The sequence below is a fragment of the Haemaphysalis longicornis genome, unplaced genomic scaffold (genome assembly GCF_048455015.1).
Source record: "Haemaphysalis longicornis isolate Haplotype H1 unplaced genomic scaffold, Haemaphysalis longicornis Haplotype H1 scaffold_6, whole genome shotgun sequence".
In the NCBI taxonomy this organism is placed as follows: domain Eukaryota; kingdom Metazoa; phylum Arthropoda; class Arachnida; order Ixodida; family Ixodidae; genus Haemaphysalis; species Haemaphysalis longicornis.
Genome location: NW_027526407.1, coordinates 136,882,813 through 136,898,804, shown reverse-complemented (window position 1 = coordinate 136,898,804; position 15,992 = coordinate 136,882,813). Strand labels below are relative to the sequence as shown.

General features: G+C 44.3%; 1 long non-coding RNA gene across 1 annotated transcript in view; it reads left to right on the top strand.

Annotated features, from left to right (window-relative positions):
- The first annotated feature begins 11,706 nt into the window (after nt 1–11,706).
- LOC144141950 (uncharacterized) overlaps nt 11,707–15,992 on the top strand; it is a 109,903-nt gene continuing 105,617 nt past the window's right edge. The window contains exon 1 of the long non-coding RNA XR_013316770.1: nt 11,707–11,758. This is a non-coding gene — a long non-coding RNA (uncharacterized LOC144141950). The remainder of the gene's footprint in view (nt 11,759–15,992) is intronic.

Sequence of the window (15,992 nt, the reverse complement as noted above, 5' to 3'; positions counted from 1 at the left end):
AAAAACAACAGTGTTAGAATGCAAAGTTCGGTATTATGCGGAAAAATACAATCCAATCCAAGGGAAAAAGCTGCTTACATTAAATCCCATATTAGTATATTTGCGTCTATTGTTCGAAACTTATAGTTTTATTCGTTTTATTAAGGTATCTACTGTGTCACAGTTCACAGCTATTGATGGAAGTTGATTCCAAAATGCAATTGATGACAGAAAAACGGAGGTTTTGTGGATGTTGTTGTGACTTAATGGCAGTCGTAATTTCTTATTGTGTTTAGTTCTCATGGAATGTCTGAAAGGTTCAAGACGTTGGTCTGATCTGGATATGGTAAAATTCTCATGATGGAGAAGATACAGGAATTTAGGTTTGGAATGTATTCTCCGTTCGGAAAGACAATGAAGTTTGGCTCTTTTACGCAGATTAGTAACACTGGCATACCTGGAGTAATCGGAAAACACAAATCAAACTCCTAAAATTTGCACTCGCTGACTTTTATTATTAAGAAATTTTTGATAAGGACTCCGAATTACATCTGCGTATTCTAGTGCTGGTCTAATCAGTGCCCTATAGGCGGTTAGCTTTACTGCAGGGGAGTGTTACGGAGTTTTCTCTTTAGGAAACCCAGTTTACCTTGCGCTTTTGAACAAATAGCAGTTATATGTGGTACCCAATTAAAGTTGGATTTTAATGCAACTCCCAAATATTTAACTTGATCGCTTTTAGTATTTTACAAATTGTTTATTGTATAGCAAATTTGAGTGTTTTTTTCTTATTCCTGAAAGTTATAGCTACGGTTTTTCTCGCATTCAATGTCGTTCCCCATTGGGAGAACCAGGCTTGAATTTTTGTAATGAGTGATTAAGGTTAATCTGGTCCTCAGTTCGATTTACCCTTGTGTACACGACGCTGTCATCTGCGAAAAGCCTTATTTGAATGGATGAGTCAATGCCCGTAGGAACGTCGTTGATGTACATGAGGAATAAAATTCGTGCTAAGACTGATCATTGTGGTACGCCCGAAAGGACGTTCATGCTATTGGACGTGTGGTTGTTCACAGTAACAAACTGCTTGCGGTTGTGTATATATGACGTTATCCGTGTAATAATGTTATCTTCAATTCCAATTGCGTGCATTTTTGCTAGTAGCTCAGGGTGGCGAACGACGTCAAATGCTTTTGCAAAATCTAGAAACAGTCATCTTTTTGTCCTCTTTCAGTGCATTCTCAATGTCGTTGGTACTCTACGCTAGCTGAGTGACTGTTTATGACTGCGTGACGGAACCATTCGTCGAACACAAGAATCTATGACATACCCTAAGCCCGATGCCCCGAACTAACCTTCATGTGACTCGCGAACACGACGACAGCAACAGGGAGTGACGTGTCCTCGACATGACTGATCCCGCAACTGAGAAGACAATGATGACGCATATGGCCCAACCATAAACACGGAGAAGCTTAGATAAGACGCCGTGATGCACCCGGAACTCTAAAAAGGCGGCGTCCAACGTGCAGTTGTACATCGACGGCTTAATGTACTCGCACCCATAGACATGGGAGCCGACTACTCAGCGATGTGCAGATCATTTGCTTCTAAGCTGAAAGAAGTTACAACTATATGGAACGGTCCACTCATACGCACTGCAGGAGGCCATCTCGTAACGCCAAGTGGAACGCCCACCTCATGCGTCATCATAGACGGCACCATGTACGCTTCCACTTCCGTCATTTTGCTGCACTACTCCCGCGGCGTAATGCTTGGAATGGACATTTTGACGGACAGCGGGGCAATAATTCATCTACAAACCAAGTCGATAACTTTTTCCTCCGATCACTCCATGACGCTGGAGTCAAAACCCGAACACCGTGCCGCTGTTGGAATCGGTGATCATCATGTCACCCTGCCAGCCCGCGCAAGCTTGATGATCACCGTATACTGTGAAGATGATGCTCCTGACGTCGACACTATCATAGAGAGCTACCAAAGGTTGCTTCTCAACCGCGGTGTCTCTGTCGCAAGACGAATTACGTGTTATAAGATATGCAAATTCCACGTTTTCGTCATCAATTTCACTTACGAGTACCAGCCCCTAAACAAGGGAGTTGCAATTGCGTTCCTCGAAGACACAAAGCAAGCAAGTCAAGTGGCCGCGGTTGACAGCTTTGAACGCGCTGGTGCAGATGCTTCCAAGCTGTCGCATTGTTTTGACATTAACCCGGCGGTGCCGCAAGAAAATCGGCACAGATTACTGGATTTGCTTCGTCGCTGAGAGAGTGTTTTTGTCAACCTCAAAAACCTCTGACACCTCCAGCAAAGCAACGAATTATAACCGAAGATGGAGCCCGACCTACCCTACAGTCATCGTACCGCATCTCTTCACATTAGCGGGAAGCCATGCGTACTCAAGTCGATGACATGCTGAGCAAAGACACCGTACAGCCATTGAAACAACTCGGAAAAAAAAGACGGCACATCAGGGTTCGGCGTTGACTACCGGCGATTGAACAAAATCACCAAAATGAACGTCTACCCCCTGCCACGAATGTACGACGTTCTCGACCACATCTGCCATGCGAACTACTTCTCATCGAAGGATCTGAAGACCTGGATGGGTCTGAAGCTTTCATTGTACGTTTCAGAAGATATCGCATGTTTCACTCCGGAATATGTTTCACTCGCATGTTTCACTCGGACTTTCCACCACCCGCTACCTGTTCCCGCCCTTTCACAAGAAGGGTGACGAAAAAGGTGAACTGGTTGTTCTTAATTGTATGGTGAAAGGTACGCTCCACAATTTTGTATTTTATTGATTGTTCAGCTGATTTTCCCTGCCAATTCTTAGGTGGCCGTTTTTCGGCATCTGCGTCGTACACTAAATATTCCATTCGTAGGCAACTCTCGTCATCCACATCCGCTGAATACAAATTTTTCAACGCAGTTTGTTCTCGCAGTCTTTGATATTTTGCAATGACATGATCGTTTATTTGCGTCCCAAAATGTTCCTTTTCGTTCACTTAGTCCTTCCACCTGCAATTCATCATCGCACTTAAGTCATCCCACTTGACAGCAACTTTTCCTCCTGTTTCAATTATTTTTCTTCCAGCGCAAAAATTATTTATAGGAGCATGTAAAACAGGTGCCCTAGAGGGCACTGTAGTTACTTTATTTTCTTTGTGTACGTCAGCGCACAGCTCAATAGGAAAAGTGCGCTTCAGTGGAAATAAAACACTCTTCCGGGGAAGTGTTCAATGTCGTCCAAGTAGGATTTAGCTAAATGTGCTGCATCCATTACCACATTTAATTCCATTTATGTGTCCTGTCAGCCGTGTATAGCCGGTTACAGCAGCCTCTGGTGATCAGCGTGATACACGTAAGTTGACGTGCATGTTGTATATATCACCCTTACTCTACCTAATTACGATGATATTCTGCAATCGAGATTTTTTTATAAAAAGAATTTATTATGAGAAAAACTGCAAATACATACGTCGTCCGCCCTCGAGAGCAACATCGGGTGCTTGGGGTAGTCCATTAGAGTAAACCTGTAAAAAACTACGCAAGAATATTACAAGGCGCCGTTAAACAGAAGCAGGGATATAATCGTGAGTCGGGGAATGTATTGTGGCGCTTGATGAATAAAAATATGACAAAGGACGAGAGAACCTGGCCCGCAGGAGAACTGAACATGGCTGCTCAGTCTCATCGCCTTTTTTAAACTGACTGACCACCGTCACCAGTTGGCGGTGACGGTGGTCAGCCTAACGAATCTAATAAATGCACTAAAAATAGTTCATTCCGACAACCTAAAAGCGCTAATAAAGAAAGTAGGGCAGAACTAAACCGGTAGGGGGACTCCTCTAATCGTTGGAATGCTGGAAAAGGAGCCTCAGGTAACGCATTTTGCAACATTTGTAAGGTGTCTACACCAGACGAAGGGGCTGCGGATTCTGTCGTGTGTTTTCCCGGATCCAAGCTCTTGTGTGGTAACTTCATCAACCAAGCTTTTATAATACAATGGTTGAGCGAACGGGGCATGGCAAGAATGCACTTTTGGCCAGAACCCTTGTAATGGCGCCGAAGAAGGGTGGCTAGGAACCGGTAGAAGTTATCTATTTCACGACAAACATAGCCGTTTGGAGTAGGTAGCTGCCTGTTAAGACGGTAAATGATAACATCAGAACGTAAATTAAAGAAAAATGCAGAATTTGAGACAGCCACAAAAAGGAAAAAGCGCAGCACAGGCGAACACTTGCAGCTGACATTTATGACACCGTAGTCACATATTAGTACAGCTGGAGGCACCGCCACTGCGTATGCGTTAAAACGTTTCCTGTGTTTCCTCCCTCTTTGTGGCACTCTCAAATTTCGCAGTTTTCTACTTTATGATGAAGATGCACCAACTCGCCCACAAATATGTTCTGCATAACATCACAGTGCATGCTCTCTGCGAAGTAAATAGCTTGGAAAGTTTAACTACCCCAGCAGAAGTTATGGTGCCTCAAACACTACGGGGTACGATAGCTGCAGTTCAGAATAAATGAATTGGGAGACCGTGAGGCTAGAGAGACATAGACGTTGTCGAAATGCTTCCGTTCAGACTTATATGTAACGCTCATATTGTGCTGATGAAAGCGGAGAAGCCCGGTGGTCAGATGTCCATACAAGTTCTTGAAAGAAGAAAACCAGCACAGAAAGTCTGGCAATAGAGATAGTAAAATAATGGGCGTGAGTGTATGGGCGCAATATCTGAGCATCATGAACCACTCCTAGGTAACCTTGTTCCTTTATGGCGTAGTTCTACTTCTCATTTGTTGTAGAATAACAAGACTACACAACTACTCCGTTGATACATTGCGTCCTGAAAAAGAAGGGCAGGACTTGAAGCAATATTGCTGGCGCCCACTCGAAATGCTGTGTATTAGCAATGTCGAGGTGAAGCAAAACTGGCCGACACCTGAGAGTATAGTAATGGCTTATAAGGCTCGTAAACTCACTTGTCCAGTTCTATGGCGCTGAAGACTTCATAGGTTACGCAGAGGAAAATAAATCGCCGAAAAGGTCCGCTAAAAAGGATGATTTTGAGCGAGCCCAGGCCAAAAAGACTTTGAGACCTTTTTTTAGGAGTGAGCAAAAAATTCATAACGGGCAATCTAGCCAGGATGGAGCTGTATTGCCTATTTCATCAAGACATTGTCCTGTACCTTTTTCATCTTTTTGCAAGGCAGTTTTCTTCGCATTAGGCTGAAGTGCAGTGCAGGCAAAGCACCCTAACATTTTCTCATGACGGTTCAGGTGGTAGTAAAACGTGGACGATAAAATATCTCTGCCATCAAGGTAATTGAACTACCGCAAGATTTCAAGCAACCGCCCTTCACCACAACAAAGCCAAGAACCCTATACGGATGAAATATTTATTATAATAAAATATCATAATGATCCCCCACCTAAAAACGGTGACTGCTGTGCCGATGTGCTAACAAAGTTCACGCGAGTCATCTATTCACGTGTTGATGCGGCCACTTGTGTCCTTCCTGCACTTGACTTGAAAGTTCGCCCATCAACTATCTTTTTTGTATTATCTTGGCAGTTTTAGAGGCCGGGCTGCACTTTTAGTTTTTAGCGCCTTACTTGAAAGTTCGCAAATTTTGAGGTTTTTACTATAATATATGTACGTTCAGTGCACGTTTTTTCGTTATGTTTAGGTTTTATTCTGTTGCACTTGATTCATTGAACAATGGCAGGGACTCTGTACACTCTCAATGACATCACCATCAAGGCATAGTAGCTCTGGTCGTCGCATATGCAGTTTTATCAGTAGGATTACCCAGTAATCCGACTGAAGATCAAGCCAAAACGGGCAATTGACTTATTGAGGCGCTCAATATCATGGTCAAGGCGTGGTAACGGAATTTATATCCGTCCAAACATTCCAATTAGGTGCCGTGTAACCAACGCAAAAGTGCATTGAACCGACTTTTTCTCCAACAATTTGGGAATTGAGAACCGGGAACTTGGCATGTACTGGATGATGTTGCACATGAGCAACTATGACAGATTCTTTGCAACTGTCTTTCCCGGAGTGATGCGGTAAACTTTCTTTAATTTTAGGACAAACGTGCAGTATGTCGCAAAATATCTTTCGCATGCCGACTCGTTCTGTAGTTGTTTGAAAGTGAGTGCAGTAACTGAAAGACTCGAAAAGATTCAAAATGTAATTTTTTGATGTGGTTTGACTGCTCAAATTGGGATAACTGGTAACTCTCAATGTCACGCAGTCTGAATTGGAAGATATTGATCCCCACACCGAGAAAAAGCACGTCACAAGTGGTTTCAAAGACGCAGTTTACTTGCAGGTCGCCTGCAACCTCTGTGAGTGACGCATCAAGTTGCCAAGCACCGTTGTTGAATGCAGGACTCTATAGGAGCAGGATGTCTCGGTGGCTGTAACTGAGTTCTTGGACAACATCAGATTTGTCCAGTTTGGGTACGGGGAGAGTAAAGACGTGGGTACTATGTACAGTGCGCGCTGCGTGGGGTGGTTACAGTACAATGCGTGCGCGACTAACTCACTTATACACATCAGCCCACTGCGTCCCATGTGCGGCGTGCGCGTATGTAGAATAAACATTGAGCGGTTAACGAAAACGTGTGTAATGGGCATCAAGCCTGTTATATCCGCGCAACGAAAACGTCTCGTAGAAAACCGCACTCGCGTAGCCGGCGAACGCAGTACTACCCAACAGCCCGGCGGCAGCGGATGATCAGCATGGGTGCAGCAAGCAGGATAAATCCGAAAATTAACGTCAAGATTGGGCTAACCAACACATGTGGTTGCACGCACCGTGTGTGGATTGGTACAAGAATTCCGACATGGTCGTCAGTGTGGAGTGAAGTGGCATATAATTTTTTTTTTCACAAATGGTGTTGTGCATTTTTGAGAGTCGCATGCTGTGACGACCATAATCATTTAAAAACCAAGCCTATTTTTCAGCGAATGTCGTCTTTGTTTAGTATTGCTGCCATAAACCGGGGATTTCTGATGTTTCGCTTGTCGCCAAAGTTCGGCTAGGTAAGGTCAGTCTCGGGAACTTTTCGCACATGGAAGAGGTTCCTTCAGGGTGTATAAAAAAGGCTGCTTTTAGAAGGATGTGTCATCATTGATGCGATTTTATGTTTATCAAAAGGCTGACTAATGTTCCGTCATGTGCAAGGCTCTATTTATCTTGTGCGACTAAGTGGCTTTTGACCGCGCACGTGCTGACAGCGCCAGCACATGGTCAAGAATTTTCTGGGATGATTTAGTAGCTGACCTTTAAACAGCAATGTCATATACCATTCGTGTTTCTATCAACATATAATATACACGCAAGAACAGTTGTTCTTTAGCCATCATTTCACCATCATTTATGTTCACCATCACTAGAGAAGGCCGTAGATACATTCTATCGCAGCCACCATCATGTTGGACGGTCTTCCGTATTCAAGGGGAGCACTTCAAAGTTTACAACGTGCTAGCTATTTCGGCTATCACCAAAGTGTTCACCACGACGTAAAGTATTTGTACCATCTCGCATGCGTCGCTGGACATCGGCGTACCTTACAATGAATTCCAGGCTACAGTGTCACCATGGGAAACAAGAAAGCCGATGAGGCTGCCCGTAGGAACCGGCACACGAGAAAAAGAAAGAATTTCTTCCCGAAGCATGATACCGCCACAATGACAAATACACTAGCTCTGACAGAAAGGAACCGTTTACGGTCTTTGCAGCAGTACCATCACGGTTTTTACATTGCATAGACCGGTATATACGAGAATGCGGCAGCCAGAACGTCTACCCTGAAACTTGGAGACGTTGTTTCATACGTTTAGTCTTAATGCAGCGCTAAACAAATTCCAATCTACATCTACATTGGATCGGCGAGGCATCAAGGCCATATTGCGATAATTGTTTGCTTGAAACTGTAAACATATGTTACTGGAGTGATCTGCTTATGCAAACTCTAGTTGCCGTTTACTACATAAAATATTTGCCTCCACTATAGAACATTGACACTAAGATTGGTGCTTCTTCCACCACCCTCTCCCCCCGCTAAGCACAGACATCGTCTGCGCTATTTGAATTTCCCCAGGACATTTGTGTGTCAGCAAAATTGTAGTCGTCCTTTCATTTAAGAAACTTTGAACTCAATGCTGCGTTCTCCTGGCCTTCTGTCGACTTAATTTCTGCTATCACCCTAATTACTGAGTCAACCGACTAACAAAATAAAACAGCGCATCATGTTTCTCTCCCCAATAGCCTTTACAAAATGTTAAAAGCGGCGCTCACCTAGACTTTTAATTCATCTCAACAATCTTTTTGCTGACAGCGTGTTTTCGGTTTACGGACTTTTGAAAGACTTGAGCAGTGTGCGTTGCTGTTCCAAGTGATTTCTGACATCTGCGAAAAAAACGTAGCACAAAACACTACGTTTAAGCAGTGGCTAGAACAGTTTGTCCGCAGCGAAAATAAATAGTTCTGACAAATGGCGGCCTGTACACCATTTGCGTTCCCGGCCATGGAATTAGTGCTGTCGTGCCGCTGCCTAAGAAGGTTGTTGATGTCAGTACCAACGCTCAACCCAAATTTTATAATTTCTTTTTCGAGGTTCGAAACGCTTGGATCATGTATGAAAACGAAGCCCGAAAAACGTTCTCGACCTGGTTTCTTTTTTTTCAGGTAATTCGAAGATATCTAAATTTGTTGAATCCCTGCAAAATTGGCCGTCTCATCTCCGAGTACGATAAAGGAATAAGCGCATATTTATTTAAGACGATATTCTCTCTGATAGGCATAACGGAGATACCAGGAATCTGATTCCTAACTGTTGGGCATAAGTAGGAAGCATTGCCAGAACAGTTTTTGATATTTTTAAGGAAGGCGTCGCTACAAATAATCCGCAGGGGCAGCACGGCTGTAAAGGTATCGTGTTATAAGATAATACAGAGCTTAAATCTAGTCATTCGCTGTCATTGTGGAAACTAAGCAATAGACGTTGCCTTCCACAAAAGTTTACTGTCTCAACGATTGGTGCCACTCGCTTGCGGTGTTCCATGACATTGCAAGAACGCGCAAAGTTTCATATAGACCGCGTACTTTCTTTTGCCAACTTCAGGGCGAGAAAAGATCGCACAAACGCGGGAAAATGGGTCCTACCACAAAGTCTAGCTCTGCGCCTGTACTTTTCACGCCACGCCAGCTGAAATGTCCGCTTTTGTTGAGAATCAGGCATGCTGTTGAAACCGTACGTTCGACGAGAACGCCACGGGAATTTGAGGACCTGGTGCATTGTGACGTCTTCGCATTTTAGGCCATTATGGTTCAGTCCGAGCAATATGGTACCAGCAATATGTAAGAATACTAGAGGATAGTTACAATGGGTGTACAGCTACGATCATCCTCCATATGGACAGCAGTAAAGGGCGTCAGAAAAGGAGACACAATGTCTCCAATGTTATTCCCAGCATGCCTACAAGAAATATTAAGAACATTGGATTGGGAACAGGTGGGAGTAAGGGTTAGTGGAGAATACCTCAGTAACGTCAGATTTCTTTATGACATTGCCTTGCTAAGTAACATGGGGGAGGAATTACAAAGCATGCTTGCCCCATTGGGCAAACAGAGCAGAACCGTGGGCCTGATAAATATAATGCAGAGATATAATGTAATCATCAATAGCCGCGTGGCGCGACAGTGGTTTGAGACAGATAGAGAGGCAGTGGAAGTGGTAAGCGAATATAAGCCAAGTTGTGGCCCCAGATCGCAACCATAGGGCAGATATAATTAAAATGATTAGAATTTGGTTGAGTGCATCTGGCACGCATTCTCACATAATGAATTACCGCCTACCATTGTCCCTAAAGAAGGAAGTTTGTGGAAGCTGCATCTGACCGGTACTCACCTACGGGGCAGGAATTTGGAGGCTTTTTAAGAGGGTTCAACCTAATTTGAGGACGACTCAGGCAGCAATGCAAAGGAAGATGACATGCGTAACATTCAGGGACAAGAAGACAGCGGAGTAGGGGAGGGAACACACCCGTGTTCGGAACACGTAAGCAGAAATTAAGAAAAAAATGGACAAGGCAGGGCTTTCAATACGAAGGAAAGACAACCGTTGGTCATTATTGGTAACAGAGGGGATCCCTAAAGATGCCAAGTGTAGGAGGGGGTGGCAGAAAGTTAAATGGGTAGGTGAGATCAAGAAGTTTGCGTGAGAAAACTTGTCGCACTCAGCACAGGATCGGTGTGATTGGAGGTTGATAGGAGAGGCCTTTCCCCTGCAGTGTGCGTTGATAGGCTGGTGATGATTGTGGTACAGCCCGGTGGCAGGGCGCGTCTCCAAGGTGTGGCATGAAAGAGGGGTATGACACCCGGCAGCAAGTGTCGAAAGGCATAATTGCGCACAGGTGGATGCATCTCCCGACGTCCTTTCCGCATCTGCCGTCGTGTACGTCAAACAGGAAGGCAAGACGATTGGGTGATTCAGGAGAAGTGTGGGATTTCAGTGGTGGTGTGCAACGTGGACTAGGCACTACTTAGGATATTTTCTCGGGTTCGCATCCCTGAAGAAATGCTCGGTGAATGCGGGGCAACTTTACGTACGACCTAATGGAACAGGTTGGCCGCTACCTCTTTAATAAGCTGTACCATACTAACCCTTACCCCGCTATGGCGAACTGCCTCGTTGAAAAGTTCAACGGCACACTGAAAAGAATGCTGAAGACGATGGGCCACGAAAAGTCCTCAACCTGGGACTGCTGCCTTGTGCCTCTTGTTTCCCCCTACCGAAAACGCTGCAGCTAAGGAAAGAAATAACATTCCCTAAGATTAGCACACGCCGCATACTTCAAAAATTAGTAACGCTTGAATCATTACTTCATGGAAACGAACCGAACTTGGTAGCCTGAGCAGAAACGTGCCTGACAAGAGAGACAAATGATTTTGAAGTAACATCCTCCAACCATGTAAGCAATCGTAAAGTCAGGCCGACAGTTGGGGAAGGCGTGGCCATTTTGATAAGGAAAGACATGTCCTTTGAAATACTTCCGTAGGTTGCGTGATTCGAGGGAATATTTTGCAAGCTTCTATTCACTTCTTGACCAGTATTTGTTACCTGTGTTTATCGCAGCCCATTTTCAGACAAAGATAGCTTGCTAGCATTGTACACTGATGTGCATACAAAAGTACTCAGAGCAAGGATAATCTTGCTCGGCGATTGTAACTTACGCTATATAAACTGGCAAACAATGCAACACCACACCACATGCTCGGACGTACTCATTGTAATCATGTTGACGTTTAATCTCTTCCAAATTGTAAAACAGCGTACCCGTGTTCAAGGGTGTTGTTCTAATGTACTTGACTTGGTGTTTTATGTGACTATTTTCCTGCACATCAAGCACAAGTCCAAATTCTTGAGGGCATAAGAGATCACGAAATTCTTCAAGGCTCTGTTTCTATATTTTACATTCCCATGCTCTTATACTGCTTCGCTGAATATCTCGACTTTAACCATGCGGATGAATCCTGCATACTTGATCATCTTTCTCACGAACTCCCTTCTTTTCAGCTACTGGTGAAAGATACAAACACAAATATAGAAATACTATGGGCATGGTTCAAAGCGATCGCAGCACACTGCGTACTTAATTATGTGCCGTCGAAAACAAAGGAAACAAGAAAATATAATCTCTGGATAACGCGTGAAATCATTGATTCCAAAGGTAAAGTAAAACGCCTCAGTAAAACTCTAGAGTCCAAAACCTACGCCTTAAATTCTGAACAAATAAGTGAAGCCTATAGTCACATGAAATCAAAATTAAAAATGTCCAAGGCACAATATTTCTCAAGTACGCCCCCAATTTGTAAAAACGTCCCCATAAAAGTTCTGGAACTACTTTAATCTCAAAATTCGTAATAGGGCTACGCCACCAGAAGAAAGCAGAAGTACAGCCAACTCGCGAAAAAACTATTTCCACTGTCCTGACAATTCATGACTGAAATGTGCCTCGTTTTGACGTTTGCTACAGCCGCCATGTTGAACTGTTTTTTGTGACAGAGACCGGAGAGCTAAATTTGGTGTTAAAGTTCGATACCAAAAACAGTGTGCCGGTCCAGAAAATGTGTCGAATTCACTGGAGATATGCTAAATGGGTAGGCAAATACTTGTGAATATTTTGAATAAGTCGCTAACAACCGGTCCTTCCTAGAGAAGGGAGAATCGTTCATAAATCTGGTAGCGAATCTGACCATTTAGACTTAAGACCTATCTCAATAACACTTAAAACGTGCATAATATTGTAACACATAATTCTTAAACATTTAACGTTGTGCCCTGACAACCAGCACATCTTATCGGCATTACAACACGGCTTAGGGGAAATACAATCTACATTTACCCAATCGGTTAAACCATCTTCCTCAATGTTGACCGTAAAAAACACACTGATATATTTTTACAAAACACCGAGCCTTTGATCGGGTGCCACTAATAAACCTTGTAAAAAACTGGGAAGCAAGAATAGGCACAGGCCCACTTACTAACTCAATCGACTATCTGAGTTACAGGACGCAGTACGTGCAAGTGAATAGCGAAAATTTCACCCTAGCCAATGTTGTGTCAGGTGTACCCCTCTGCTATGTTTCGACGCCCATTTTATTCCGCGTTTTCAATAATAAATTACCTGCTGGTATTGGTGTTATTGTAATGCTTTTCGCCGATGGCTATATTTACCAGGAAAGTAACACCCGAGAAGGTCATGTAAATTTGAACAATGCCTTACCGTAAATATCTTAATCGCTTGGTCTCTGGCAAGTAATCTTGAATGTGAAAAATCTGCTCTCTTGAGGATAACCAGTAGAAAGCATGTATCTGAAATCACTTACCTTATAAAAAACTCTCCACTTCTGATAGTGAATATACACAAATATCTAGGCTTAACGATATCAAAAAATCTTAGGGGGGTATCCACGTGAGCCATGTCACATCAGCTGCAATAAAACGACAGTTTTTTCTTCGTCGAAGTCTCGGTTCAGTACACATTAAACAAACTTTCTCGCCCACAAAACACTCATCGGATCTGTTTTAGAGTGTGCAAACGGGGCGTGGTTTCCCTCTAGAAACAATGTCATATATTCCATTGAACGGATACAACAAAAAGCGATCAGGTTTGTCTATACAAAGTACACTATAAGAGCCGCTTCCACAGAACGTTTTATAAAGTCGGGCATTCTAGCAATAAAAAACCGCGCTAAACTTGCAGGTAAAAAATTTCTCTATCAATTCCCTTACGAACAGCTGAACAGGGATGGGTTAAAGTATATCATCCAAGAAAACACGGCCGACACGACAAAAGCTTTCACAGACCCCGAATGAATATCACTGCCGGACTGCACGTACCCAAGTTTCTTCTTCACCAGCAAGTAGAGAATGGTAGTATTTTCCCATCAGAACAATAAAGAGTCAATCATTGGAAGCCTTTTTATCCTAGCGCGAATGTTATATTTTGCCTTTCGAATTATGATTTTAGGGGCGAAGCTCCTTAGGGCGTGGGTCTGTTCATCCTCGACGTATGTATGTAGCCACCTCTAGTTTAGTTCTTGGATTGTTTACTAGATGGCGTGGCTACCTGTAGTTTAGTTCTTGGATTGTTTACTAGATGGCGGTACTTGTATATAATGAAAAGATGCGCTTGGATTGTTTACTAGATGGCGTGGCTTCCTCTAGTTTAGTTCTTGAATTGTTTACTAGATGTCGGGGAGCGTTGTAATAAAATCCGTTCGCTGTTGGCGCGCGCTCGGAGTCGCCCGATGGATAAGGCTGCAGATGTGCGAGCCCGCGAGGCAGAAGCGCTCCGTGAAGCTGCGCGACGCCGCCGCCAAGATCCTGCCGTACGAGAGCGGGAGGCCGAAGCGTGTCGTCTGGCTGCACGACGACGTCGCCAAGATCCCAGCGTTCGAGAACGAGAGGCCCAAGCGTCACGGCAACGGCGCGAGGACCCTGCCGTACGCGAAGCGGCACGGCTGCGGCGCGAAGAGGATCTCGAAAACGTCAGAGAACGGGAAGCGCCGAGAAAGCGCGCGTATCGGCAGGCAGACCCCGATGCAGTGAGAGCTCGTGAGGCGTCTGCAAAACGCATCAGGCGACCTCAGCCCCAAGGTGCCGACGCGCGGTTTAAGCGAGACTTTCTAGTCGTTACGTTCGGACACAGATGTAGTGGGCGAACTTTCACTGAAGAGTCACGGTTTTACCGATGATTTCCCCTCAGGAGCTTCGCCCACTCATCATCATTCACCCCGTGGATATGCTGTGAATTTTTTTTTCTACTGTCTCAAGTGCTCACTAATATTCTTTAAGCACAACTTGATAGGGATGGGGATGTACAATGGCATTGATGTAGTTATTATTGTCATGGTACGGATGTAGTCGTAAAATGTATTGCTGTTACATTTGCCTCATTCAGTAATGTAATCTTTCACTTGTGACGTGAGTACCCTTTGCATAAATCTTGTCATTTCACAATGAACAAGCCCTTCCGGCAATATTCCCCAATTGGGATTGGCAGTATATGTAAATAATAAATAAAATATATTATTCGTCCATCGACAGAAGATATGGACACTACCAGATAGCCTTCGATAAGCAATGCCGCATAAATACTGCTTTGGCGACACATGGCGGCCTTCATCAATTCTGACTTATGCCCTTTCTTCTGTGCAATGGTGCGGCTATATCCGAGATAATGATGAGCTCTTTTTTCCAAGGTTTCAAGTAGAACACATACTTACGCCACGTAGACGACGTCATTGTATTCTCACTGTTTTATGACGTATCTAGAGCTCCTGCCGGAAGTACTAAAAATATTGAAACGTGCTGGCATCCGGCTACCCTCTGTAATCGCCCCTTTGCCGCCGCCAGTTTACAACTTTTGGCAACCCTGTCAACACTTCTGCAGTTCAATCTAACCCCGAAAAGGTGGGGCAGTCTCCAATTCCCTACGCCCTATTCGACTAAAGATGTTCCCAGCTTTTCAAGACCCTGCTTTTCTTTCTGTTGTTTTATAGAAACTGTGGCAATGTAGCTATCTCTACACAGGCTGTTTGAAGAGAAGCTTTAAGTGTAGTCCCGACCACGACTCTGACTTCGCTCCTAACCTGAACAGGATTTTTATTGCATATCAATGGTTCCGCTTGTATCGAAGCGCGTACGGAATGAAATCGCCAATGGACCAGCGGGCTATTGGCACAATCTCAAGCGGGTTAAAACCGTTTAACTGCGTCTGTCAGATGCTTGCTGGCCAATTGAGAGTGCACCTAATAACATACAGTTAGTGAGTGTCACGCCCTTGTGTGGGCCCTGGCAAACTTTCAACAACATTTGTATGGTTCAACTTTTACAGTTACAACCGAACACTATGCGCGGCTCTGGCTTACCAACTTGAAATGCCAACTGCACGGCTTCGTTCCTCGGAATTACGCATAGAAAAAAATAGATTTCCGGTCGTCTGTAGCTCCGGTCACTTGCATAAAGACGCCTGCTGTCTTTCGCGTCATCCCGTTTATCCCCTCACACAACCCCGCATGAGGGTGTTCGGTGCGTTTATATAACATCTGACTTTCTCAACATCGGTGACGATGAGTGCCGTAACCCTTTGCTACGTTCAATTATTCATCGTCTCAGCTGTCTGCCACCAGACCGTTGCGTGCGCGCAGGCACCCTCCGAAATAGTGCGTTTATTGCCAAAACTTCCGTTCTGACGATTTTCACTTTCTTCTTCCTGTTCCCAGCCCACCTGCGTTCGACCCTCCTGTACCGCTTACTCGACGTATGCGCACCTTTGCTACTCACGATGGCTACAACTTTTGACCTACTGCGGCGGCGGTTCTTATGACCTGACCTTTACCAATGAGCATGCCGCTACGTTTCCTCTGTAACTGCTGCGACGTTGAGAAAAAATT